Here is a 12,779-nt window from a genome sequence, read left to right on the forward strand (position 1 = left end):
ATTTTTAAAAATTCTATTTTGAACATATATTTTAAAATTCACAGAAAATATCTTTTGACATATTTTAAATATACACATGAGCAAGTGTATATTTACACTTGAGCAATACATATTTTGGTCACTTAAAGTATAGTTTTATTTAATATATTTCTTAAAAGTGTATTTTGGTACAATTATCTTTAAGTGCGTTTAAAGTTATAATTTTTAAATTGGTACAAGCATACTTTTAGTATACTTCATATATATTTATATGTAGTACACTTAATACTTAGTATATTTAAAATGTACTTTCACAAATGTAAGTATGTTTGAAATATACTAAAGTATACTTTTTTACTAGGGTTATTGTGCAAGAAAATTAGTACAATAAAGCAATAGATACACTTTAGAGGAAATCTGAAAAATATTTCACCAAGGTCAGAGTATTGTTTTAGTTCAATGTCAGTATTAGTTTTACTGCAGACAAACTGACATTTCTCCTTCCTAAGAACAGTGAGGATCAACAACAGAACATTTCCATTCACTGCACTTTACAGAAACCTACTTAAAAGAACAGAGCAATTACATTGCTCTGTCATAATTACATATCCATCCATCCATTTTCTTGCACCCTTTTTCCCTCAGTGGGGTCGGGAGGGGTGCTGGTGCCCATCTCCAGCCAACGTTTCGGGCGAGAATAATTACATATGTTGTAATTATATTAGATTTGAATGAACACTTTATTTAAAAACAATAAAAATACACAACAGATAAAACCAACAAACAAAAGATACTTAAACTGGCCTTGACTTCAATATTTGTTTTTGGCATGAGAAATGTGTCTGCAGATACATACTTACACATGTGTTAATACCCGTGAAGGTAATTTGTTTTTGTCATGAATTGCGGTGGTGATGAGGTGGTAAGGAAGACACGGCAGACCAAGGTTATGGTTGAAGAGTGATTGATGATGAATTTAATGATAAACACAATAATCCAAAGTCCAGGCAGCACAGAATGAGTGGAAGGCTAAGAGCTCATAACTGGTAGCACAACAACAGACATCTAACGACAGACTTGACGGCTGACAAGACAAGGACCTGACAAACAACAAGAAACACGGGTGGGTTTAAATAAACCGGGGAGACAATCAGGGGAAACAAGGAACAGCTGTAACTAATCAAAGGGTCCACCGGACAACGCAGAGACCAACAAAACACAGAAACCCAAGTCCGGACAGTTTTACCAATATTTATAATTGTTTGATTACATATGAGAAAGACTCAGCAATAATATTCAGATGGCAAACATTTTCCTAGGAATGTTCATTTAAACGTTTTATCAATTCCAGTTAAGTAAAATCATTGATACTTTCTTTTCAATGTTCAGTTGGTGAACGTGGCGATGCTGATCCTCTTCTTAGTGGTTAAAATGCCAACCTGAAAAAAGAAAAGATACACAAGTAGCAATGTTGTTTATTTTATAACGTTTTCGAATGAGCCAAATATTTTCAGTCATCTGGGGATTTTCTGACATCACTTTGCCTCAACTATTTTATTAACTTTAGTTCAGTGATAATCAGCAAATGTTAAGATTTCTAAAAGCATTTCTGCACTTATTACACAAAATTGCAATGGGTAAATTTGGCAGTTCAAAATTACCCATCCAGCATCTCCTCTTGATCTGAGAGAAGGTACTTGGAAAGTGACTTTGTTTGCTTATTGAAACAACTCACCATTTGTGTAGTTTCATGTTACTGTTTGTTATCACCAACTAAAGTCTAATCTTCCCATAAATTGGTCGATTCCGTAGTTCCTTCTGAAGTTTCATCCCTTAGGGAATTAAACAACAGCCAAACAAACTGTTAGGAAAGTTCTGTTTTATATTGAATGCCACAACAGAAAACTACTGAAAAAAGTTATTAAAGTCAAATGACAGCAACCATTTAGAAAATTAGATCAGGGTATTTTAGACACGTTTACTCACTAATGAGACGCCTCTCACGTCTAACTGAAAAAAGATAGTTTGAGGTGTTAGAGTAAAAACTGTTGGACAGCTCCAGATTTTCTTTTTATCAGTATAGTATCAATTTTACATCTTAAAATGTTTTAGACTTTCATTAAATGTTATTTATTTAACTTTGGCATTTTTTCAGTTCAATCTAAATTTGTACAATTAAAATAACAAAAAAAAAAACAATTTGTTGATTTCTTACCACGCACTTTCCAAAGGAAAAAATGGTATATACCAAGACCTATTGCTCCACCTATTGTTACACCTGTTATGGTGAAGATGAAAAAAAGAGATTTTTCTGTGGAGAAAAAAGAAACAAAAGAATGCGCAGATTAAGCGTCCATATGCTAAAATTACCTGTTACAATGAGTATCAAGACGCTTCATAGTCCATGTATGTGGACATGTTGTTCAATTTTATACTATTACTACAATTTATGTAACTATTTGGTTTCTGAGTTTGCATTTGCTTTCGGTCACATAGAAAGGTGATGCTCCTATTGAAGTCAAAAGTTTAACGTAAAGTAAAATAAACACAAACTGTACATTTCTGCATTAATAAAGACAATTGTCAAAAATGTTTTCCATATCTCATTTACTTTTGTTGGTCCTGATTTTTTCTTTCTCCAGTTTAGTGACAAGATCCTCTTTGAGACCAGAAAGCTGAAACACACATTCATATCTCATCCAGTCATCAGATGAAATGGATGAAAGATCTAAGTCGACTCTCATCTGGAAGGTCCCATCGTGGTTGGAGAGAATCTCTCCTTTGTACATGTGCTCATGAATCTCCTCTCCATCTTTCCTCCAAAACATCTCAGCTCTGTTAGGAAAGAAACCTGTAGCATGGCAGCTGACTGGAGAGGAGGAAGACTTCTGGAGAAAATACACTGAGGGATGATCTGAGAACAATAGAGATATTTCAATGACTCAACCACCTATTTTGAGTTAATATGTAAAACATATACTACAATGTGAAAACAGATAAGAAGAAAGGTGAAAGTAAGAGGCACAAAAAATCCAACTTGGTGAAAAAGAAAGCACTCCAATCCCTGGACTTACAAACCTATTTTAAAGTATTGGGGATTTAGAAATGAAAAAAACAGACTTCAATGCAATATGTAGAAAATAAAAGAGAGTAACCATTGTTGAAGGAATAAATATGACAAAAAAGGTAATTGCAGGTAATTGCAACTATAAAATTATATATGTTTGTGTTTGTCTGTATATACATACATATACTAATATTATAGTATCATTTAAGAAATCTAAATATGAACACAGAGTGCAGAATACTAAACAGTTTGTTATTCTACCTGTTCTCACCAAGGAGTTCTTCCCATACTTCAAATACTTTTTCAGCCAAGCAGGACACGTCTGGGTGATGTAGTTCTTTGTCTCTGCCACCTTCATTTTATCATAATCCCATTTGTTTTTGGTGATGAAAGCCTGATGTACTGGAGCAGACCATCTCTCTGTTTTCAGGTCAAATGCTATGAAGTCCTCTCCATCATAACCAAAGCTTTCCCAGCCTTCAACTCTTTCATATTCGTCATCAATTTCACAGCCATACATATTCTGGAAGATGTGAACACCTGAGAAACAGAAACCATCCTAAGATTTTCAGCAACTGTGTTAATGTAGCTATAAAACAGAAAGAGTACTCCACAATTTCTAATATTACTAATAAACTAAAATAATCCTTTTCTGGGTTAAATAGGGAGTACTCCACCGTTTCTAACAAAATAAAATAAAAAGATGAAAGGACACGTTAGGGCAAATGGCAACATTCAGTCAAAACAAAGGGCAAAACAAAGACATGAGTGAAGACGATGATGTCACAGGGCCATGAAACGATGTTGCTCAGCCTCCTGGCAAAAGTCTGATAAAGGTGTTGTTATTGAGGAATGTCCTTGGGAGTGTTCAGCTCCACAGTTAAGAGGAGGGGTGTGAGGTGGCCCTTACAGGAAAATCCCATGAAAATCACATGTGAAAGTCACATGTGATCACATAAATTTTGACATGTGAATGATGTGAATCACATGTGAATGCACACGTATATGTGTGATTTTGGAATGTTTCATGGTGAAATCACATGTGATTTACATGTGAATCACGTGGAAATGTGTGAATTACATGTGATTCACATATGTATACCCATGTAATGTAATTTCCATGTGATACACATGTAACATATTTGTAAAAATAATATGCTGCAATATATCAAAGTAAATGGATTGTGACCAATAAGGTCAATGCGCTAGTTTTCTCAGAAAATACATACAAACTCTTGAAGGAGCAGACAGACTAGGTTAGAGTCGCAAGTCAGTTAATTATAAAGTGCTTGGTGCAGGTCACAGGCTAACAAAAGTCAGATCAGAGTAGGGACAAAATTGTTCATTGACTGCAAGGAATCTCTGGAAGCCCATCTCCGACATGAAAGAAAAAAATCTTGTCAATACATGAAGCTTGTGAAGCCTATTGTGTAGCAGTAATGAAATGAACTGACAAACCTCTACTTTGGTTCAATCGTTTCTTTGCAACTTCAATGCTGTTTATGAATGACATCTGGGTTTCATATAAACCTTGACTTTGAAAGTCCCAGTACTGTGGATCATCCTCTGTGACTTTCCTCATCCAGTCTTGTTTGGGGATTGCTTTCCTGATGTCGCTGTCATAGTACATGACCTCAGTTCCATCAACCAGACCAACAGCCACAAAGTCTGGAAAGCTATTAATTCCAGTTGATGCCGTGTAAATATACTGCAGAGAATGATGCACTGTAAAATAAAATTATTAGAATTTCAGTTTTCAGAATTTACACACAAAATACAAATAACCAATTCAATTTTCACGCAGCAAAAATAAAAATTTGAGCAACAGTAAATACAGGGGGAAAAAACAATAAATAGGAAAATACATTGATTAATGCTTTTGTTTCTATTGCTACATTATTAAAAAACTGAAAAACATAATTTTTGGTTGCAAAACATGGCATTTTATTGGGTTCTGCCAATAGAATGTATATTAGAAATGTGCAGGGCAATACACTGCCTCCCATACAATGCACCTATTGTTCTAAATCTAATAAGTGTTTTTTATTATTATTTTTCTTCTGTTACCATTTTCAAAATATGCTGCTCGAATTTGTAAAGTGTGCCAATACTTACATTGGCATTTCGGGAAATCATGGCGACATAACCACATTAAAAAAACAATGCAGCCAGGTCTTAAAAATCCTGAAAATCCACAATTCCAAAGAATTTTCTGGGTTGTCATTGTTTCATATAAAAACGTCATTCAACTTTCAGTTTGTAGAAACGTCTGTGCTCTGTTTAGAAGTGAAGAAGATATCTGGATACTGTTTACATTTTACATTTTGTTTTGTCTTGTTTTTTTTCCCAAAAACTTACCTCTAAGCCAATGTTTTTCAAAAAAAAAAATTTCAGGCAGAGGACCACTTAACCTATTTAACAAATACTCATGGACCACCTAGCTCAAAATTGCCCCGGAATATCACATATGCAACCTGAAATGAAATTATTAGTCTCTTAACTCACTTATTGTTCATCCTAATGATAAAGGTGATTCTGTCTGTAAATGCGACTGTCCACAACAAAGCCATGAGCAAGTCATTCAACACCTCGAAATTGAGCCTTTTTAAAAACTCCTGCTCTTGCTGAAACTCTGCCTTCACGAAGTCATCACACCACTTTCCCTTTAACAACATTTTTACCAACATTGCTCTGAGAAATAGCTTATATAATGAGCTCAGCAGATGTGCAGTCTCACCAGGTGTTTGCTAATTGCTGCTGGATAATCTGAAGGTGCTGAGTGGAGGAGACATGGGGTATTGCTGCTCTGAAGTTTGGAAACTGCAGCTCCAAGGAGGAGCTGTGCTTTGATGGTGGTGCTTGATCCCTCCAAGCAGAATGATTACCATGCTGATTTCAGGATTTTTCATGCATGGAAGAATCAAAGCAACAGTAGAAAACACCACTTTTTTCTATTCAGGTGAAAATTTGACAAATTGGTTGGATGCTATTAAAAAGGATTTGATAAGCATAAAAACATGATTGAATGAAAATAAATTATTGAATGGTGGAAAAATAAACTGTCATATTTAGCAATAGAGAGATTCCTACTAATGTGTTAATGGGTGTTGATGTGGTTGTGATTAAGTGTGTGAGAGAGATTAAATTTGTGGGTGATTCTCTTGATGAAAATAAACTGGAAACAACACATCAGTAATAAAAGACAATTGTGTTAATATAGAAAATGAAAGACTCATTGAATGACAAAGTGTTGATATTAAACAATTCACTGATCATTCCTTATTTGACCTATTGTGAAAATGTATTCGATTTATGAGGCAAGTTTGGCCCACTCGTCTTTGCCCTTCCACCCATTATTAAGACATAACTTACAAATTAAATATTTCATGAGGTATGTAGTGTTTGAAGTGAAACTGACACAATAAAAGTACTTACATGACTTAAAAAGATGAACCACTGTGCTTTCATTCTTTTTACACAAAAGCTTTTAATAAATATTCCTCCCAGAATGGGGTCTTTCTGCTTGGAGTTTGCATGTTCTCCCTGGACATTGTGAGTCTTCTCCTGGACTCAAGTATGTCCAAAAACTGTGACTGTTAGGTTGATTGGTCTCTCTAAACTCTCATCAAGTGTGAATGTGTGCATGCAGTCTGTCTCTATGTTGCCATGCAATTGACTGGTGACCTGTCCAGGGTGACCTCACCTCTCACTGGAGGTAGGAACCAGCACCTCTCACAACCCCACAAGGAGGGAGGGAGGGTTGCTGGTGCCCATCTCCAGCTAGCGTTCCGGGCGAGAGGCGGGGTCACCCTGGACAGGTCGCCTGTCTGTCGCAGAGCAACACAGAGACACACAGGACACACAACCATGCACACACACACGCACACCTAGGGGCAATTTAGACAGACCAATTAACCTGACAGTCATGTTTTGGACTGTGGGAGGAAACCGGAGTACCTGGAGAAAACCCACCATGCACAGGGAGAACATGCAAACTCCATGCAGAAAGACCCCAGGCCGGGAATCGAACCCAGAACCTTCTTGCTGCAAGGCAACAGCTCTACCAACTGCGCCACTGTGCAGCCCGTCTTTCTACTACATTTAATTCAAAGCTTTTGTTCATCAAAAAAGAGAATATTTGTTAAATAAACCTTTTTTTTTTACTTATGTTCACCAATGACAGGGTAACATAGCACTTTTTGACCTTCAATCTTATTGCTGCTTTCATTATGTTTCCATAATTTTCAGCAGATCATGTGAAGTTTTGAAGATAATTGCTGCTGAATGAATAATACAAAATAAGAACAAGTAAAAAAATATTTCAGAGCAAAGTAGGAACGTTGGGAATTTATCTTAATTTTAAGTTGATATTCTGAATTTGTACTGAATTATTGCAATAAGGTTTTCTAAGAACAAAAATATTTTGCATCAGCAAAGCATTCAAATCTTTATCATATTTTTGATAACTATGGTTTAAATAGTTATTAGAACAAAATGCAACAAAAGACAAGACTCATGACATTAAAATTAACTGCCTCAAATATATTTCCATTCTCGCTGCAATAAAACGCAGAATGTGACTGAAGTTCCAAGCCTTCAGGTTAATAAAGTATTCTAGGAAATAACTGAAATTTATTTCTACATTTTTATTTATTTAATCAGGTATATCCCGTTGAGATCTAGATCTCATTTTCAGGAGGGGCCTGATTTATGATGAGGGATACTGTCCTAAGTTGAGGAAAGTAAACACAGCTGTTAGGACATTTAAGGTTTGTTCTGGACGTTTTTAATTTAACAAGATTAGAAACTATGTCAGAACTGAGATTACAAAAGTAAGAAATCTGAAAATGGCAGCTTGATGATTAATGTAATCCAGTCCTTGCTCCCTTTTCTAAATAATGTAGTTTTATGTTATTTGCACATATTTGTAAATATTTATATATATAAAAAAGAAAGTCAAACTTTTGTGAACTGAACTACTTGAAAGTATGGGTCATGTCTGAATGATCCTCCTAACTCCAAAAAAAAACAAAAATTAGCTCAGTAGCACTGACTTTATGGGTAATTAGCAATTCAGATTGGATACTTTTATCAACATGTGGAATGAAAACTGAGCTAAGAAATGTAAATGAGATCTTAGCCTGACCACTTACTACTTCCAAAACAACCTTTGTTTTTTATTAGAGTAAAATTTGTTTAGTAAAATCCCTTGAAAATGATCAGATATTACTCAGGAGGCATTTATTTAGACTGTGGGTTAATGAACCTTTCATCTTAAGTACAAGGTGTAAGCACCATAAGCTTATCTCCTTGGACCATAAATGCTTACTGGAAGTACAGTGGGGAAAAGGGTGTAAGAAAGAGTGCAACTCTGCTCTGCACAACATTGTACACTTGATAAACTAATTAAAGCCCATTTCACATAAAATCTACATGTAGCAGAGTTATATGCCTCTATTTTGGATAAAACACACAAAAATAGGCAGATCATAAAATAAATATTAAATTGGATAGAAATTTGACTTAACAGAAACAATTAAGTCAATATTTCATATTTAAATGATCCCTTATCTAAAAATGACTTAAATATTTGCCATCAAAAACTGCAATAAAAAGGACACAAGTTTTTAAGATTAAATATATTTAGATATTTCTGACTTACCTGACATTGTGCTTTGTATCCCCTGTAAAACCAGAAAAACAGACCAAATGCTCCTTTTAGCCATTTCACATCTACATTTTTTAACAAGTTGAAAACATGTGTCCTCTTTCCTTCACAAGAGATTCTTGAAAAAATGAGGAAGAACAGTTGGGAATGAAAGTTCACCTTTCGAAGGAACCAATGAGAGAATCCAGGTCATCAGCGTCACTCACCTGGGTTATACAGCATGATGACATTGTCAATGAAGGTGAAAGTAAGTCTTGTATCCGTGAAAGAATGCCTACTGTTCAGTTATAAGATAACACACATTTGGGAAGCAGAAGAAAAATAAATTATATTTTATATAATTTGCTTGTACTGGTGGGGTTTGTAATCGAAAGAGAAAAAACAGTGGCTGGTGAAATGTTTGAGTGGCCAGCAAAAGATTTTCTCTACCTGCCATAGTGGCTGGTAGAGAAAATCTTTCATTTCTACCCCTGGATACCAGATACCAAATAAAAGTTGTAATAAGTTACGGGGGGTAGGTCGTAGTAGGACTTTCAGCAGAGAAGAGAACATAATAAGAATAATGGAAAAACAGAATAAAAACAATAGGGTTTCCTGCTCTGCTAGGAACAGGCTTACGGCCATGCCTTGCATTGGCCGTCCGCTCGCTTCCATGGGCTCGGAACCCTAATAACTTCAGTGTCCATCCATCCATCCATCCATCCATTTTCTTCCGCTTATCCGGGGTCGGGTCGCGGGGGCAGCAGCTTCAGAAGGGAGGCCCAGACTTCCCTCTCCCCAGCCACTTCTTCCAGCTCCTCCGGGGGAATCCCAAGGCGTTCCCAGGCCAGCCGAGAGACATAGTCCCTCCAGCGTGTCCTGGGTCTTCCCCGAGGCCTCCTCCCGGTGGGACGTGCCCGGAACACCTCACCAGGGAGGCGTCCAGGAGGCATCCTTACCAGATGCCCGAGCCACCTCAACTGGCTCCTCTCGACGTGGAGGAGCAGCGGCTCTACTCTGAGTCCCTCCCGGATGACCGAGCTTCTCACCCTATCTCTAAGGGAGAGCCCAGCCACCCTGCGGAGGAAACTCATTTCGGCCGCTTGTACCCGTGATCTCGTTCTTTCGGTCATGACCCAAAGCTCATGACCATAGATGAGGGTGGGAACGTAGATCGACCGGTAAATCGAGAGCTTCGCTTTTTGGCTCAGCTCTCTCTTCACCACGACGGACCGGTACAGCGCCCGCTTCACAGTAGACGCTGCCCCAATCCGCCTGTCGATCTCCCGTTCCCTTCTTCCCTCATTCGTGAACAAGATCCCCAGATACTTAAACTCCTCCACTTGAGGCAGGACGACCCCCCTTACCCGAAGTGGGCACTCTACCCTTTTCCGGCTCAAGACCATGGCCTCGGATTTGGAGGCACTGAGCCTGGCAGGGTGGCTGGGCTCTTCAGTGTGTGCTTTTAAATTTTTAATGCTTCCTGTTTGCTTATAAATATTTGTTGTGAATAGTCAAAGGGTTTTAAAATAAACAGGCTTTTATTTCGACTCGGTTGGATTACTGCAACTCTCTTTATCTGGGAGTCGGTCAGTCGCTGCTCTCACGTCTGCAGCTGGTTCAGATGCTGCTGCACGACTTTTAACAGGAACTCGAAAGAGGGAACATGTGACCCCTGACCTGGCCTCACTTAACTGGCTGCCTGTATGTTTTAGGATTCATTTTAAAATTCTTATGTTTGTTTTTAAATCACTGCATAATCTTGCCCCGGCTTACCTCTCTGAGCTTCTTCATCCCTACATACCCTATTGGTCACTCAGGTCAGCAGATCAGCTGCTCTTGGAGGTACCAAGATCCAGAAGGAAGCTCAGAGGGGACAGGGCTTCTCTGTCATTGGCCCAAAGTTATGGAACGACTTGCCTTTACAGGTCAGAGAGGCCCCTTCACTGTCCACTTTTAAAGCTCTTCTTAAAACCCATCTATTTTACTTAGCTTTCAACTCCAGTGGGATCTAGTTTTAAATTGTATGTTTTGTTTTTAAACTGTAAGAGTTTTTAATTTTTTATTGTTATGTTGTGTTTTAATGTACAGCACTTTGTATCAGCTGTGGTTATTTTAAAGTGCTTTATAAATAAAGTTGGTGTGGTTTGGTATGGTACTCATGTGATGTCAAGGAATCTCACTAGGCCATGGGTTAACATCTTAAAAATGTTTTGTTTAGCATATGTGTAAAACAAATCAACTTTTGTTGAAAAGTAGAAGGAAATATGTGAACATTTTGAGTTATGATGACAGATGATTCCTTCCTCTGGGTCTGCTGCAATGTCTGACTTCTTGAAAGAGCATACGTAATTAGAGGTGCCAGACATTTTGATTCATAAATTAATGTCCTGAGTAGAAAGAAAACATGCATGTTTAAAAATATTTATAATCAAAAATAGAATTCAGCCTTGCCCAAATGAGGCCTACATTTTTTATTACAATTAATTTTCAGTTTTCATTGGGAAGGTAACAAGTAGCAGTGATGGTTTGATACAAACATTTATGTCTTACCCAGGCCTCTGCTGACTCGTGTCTCAAATGGATCTCGTGCAGTAGAAGGCACACCGGACAGCACACCATGCTGACATGGCTCATTTGGTGCCATCGCTGTAAGTTGAGGGAGTTAACATGAAAATCATTTAGAGTCTAGACTCTTCAAACCTGGACCTTCTGCTCTAATAGTAGAATATTTAGAACCATGTTTGTGATTTGTGAAACCTTTATCTGGGTAAAGATAAAATAAAATAATTAAATTGCCCTTTACTTGAATTTTCACAAATCAGAAAAAAGTTACACAAATCATAAAACATTGTTTATATTTTCTGCTATTAGAGAAGAATAACCAGTCCAGGTTTGAAGGGTGTTGTGGTATTGGAACTGCAGCAATTCTAGTGTGGCCAAGGTGGCCAAGAAGTGGTGAAATCAACCTTTGTTGAAGTTTCGTAAATCAGAAAAAAGTTTAACAAATCTGAAAAATGTTTCACAAATCCCAAACATGGTTTTAAATATTCTTCTAACAGAGCAGAATAATTTAGTCCACATTGGAAGTCTATAGGTGTTGTTTTTTAACTAAAGTAGATTAAATATCCTGAAGGTAGTGAAAGATTTGGTGGAATTGCCCTTTAGCCATTTCCCAAATCAGAAGCTGGAATTGGAAACTAACTTCAGCTTTGTCGGCTTCCCAGAGCTCAACATATGCCCGCTCTGCAGCTTCCCGGTGACCCGAGACAGAGCCTGGTCTCCCTGAGCCAGAAGCTATCGTGCTCTTACCTGTGCGGTCAGCCGACCTTCCAGGTCCACTTGCCGGCCGCCTTCCAGCGCCTCTTTGTGAATCTGTGCGGCCTCCGGGCCACCAAGATGGATCCATCATGATGGGTTTGCCTCCTGCGCCATTTTGAGTTTATTTTTATGTGCGTTTTCTTGGACTCTGGCCCTCCAACCTACATCCTTTCTCCCACCCTTTTTGAGTTATTTCTTGTTCTTAGGACTTTTTGGGTGTCTGGTAGCCGCCCCTTGAAGGGTGGGGTGGGGGGTGTACTCTTAGGATCTGGGTTTTTGTGTGATTATTAATTAATGTAATCCCTGTATTGTCTTGTCAAGTCCTGATTAGTCCCACCTGTCTCTTGTTCCCTTGATTATTTCTGCTGTGTATTTCTACTCACCTGTGTCTGTTTCCCCACTGGATCCTTGTCATTGTCATTGTTGTCTTCCTGAGTTTGTTCCCATTCCTCACCTGTTGTTCCTGGCATCGAGTTCTGTTTGGACATCATTAAATACATTGTCCACTTCATCCTGGTCCTCTCTGCGTTTAAATCTAGTGATGACCAAATGAAGCTTCATGAAGCAATGAAGCTTTCCAGCTTGCCCAAAGGTTAATTATTCCATGTTTCATTCATTACTCATTAATGACATCTGCTGCTGAACAGTATTGTAACTCAAATAGATCATGATTTAAAAAATGTGTAAATACAAAATTGTCACAAAGATTTTGTCAAACTCATGTTTAGTAACAGGAGAGTTATTTAAATCTTATTTGATTGTCAT

At 37.6% G+C, this 12,779-nt stretch overlaps 1 pseudogene; it reads right to left on the minus strand.

The window, feature by feature from the left end:
• Positions 1-1,364: 1,364 nt before the first annotated feature.
• LOC103472940 (major histocompatibility complex class I-related protein 1-like) lies at positions 1,365-8,772 on the minus strand (annotated as a pseudogene).
• Positions 8,773-12,779: the final 4,007 nt, after the last annotated feature.

This window comes from Poecilia reticulata, chromosome 11, assembly GCF_904066995.2.
Source record: "Poecilia reticulata chromosome 11, P_reticulata-male-v2, whole genome shotgun sequence".
In the NCBI taxonomy this organism is placed as follows: Eukaryota; Metazoa; Chordata; class Actinopteri; order Cyprinodontiformes; family Poeciliidae; genus Poecilia; species Poecilia reticulata.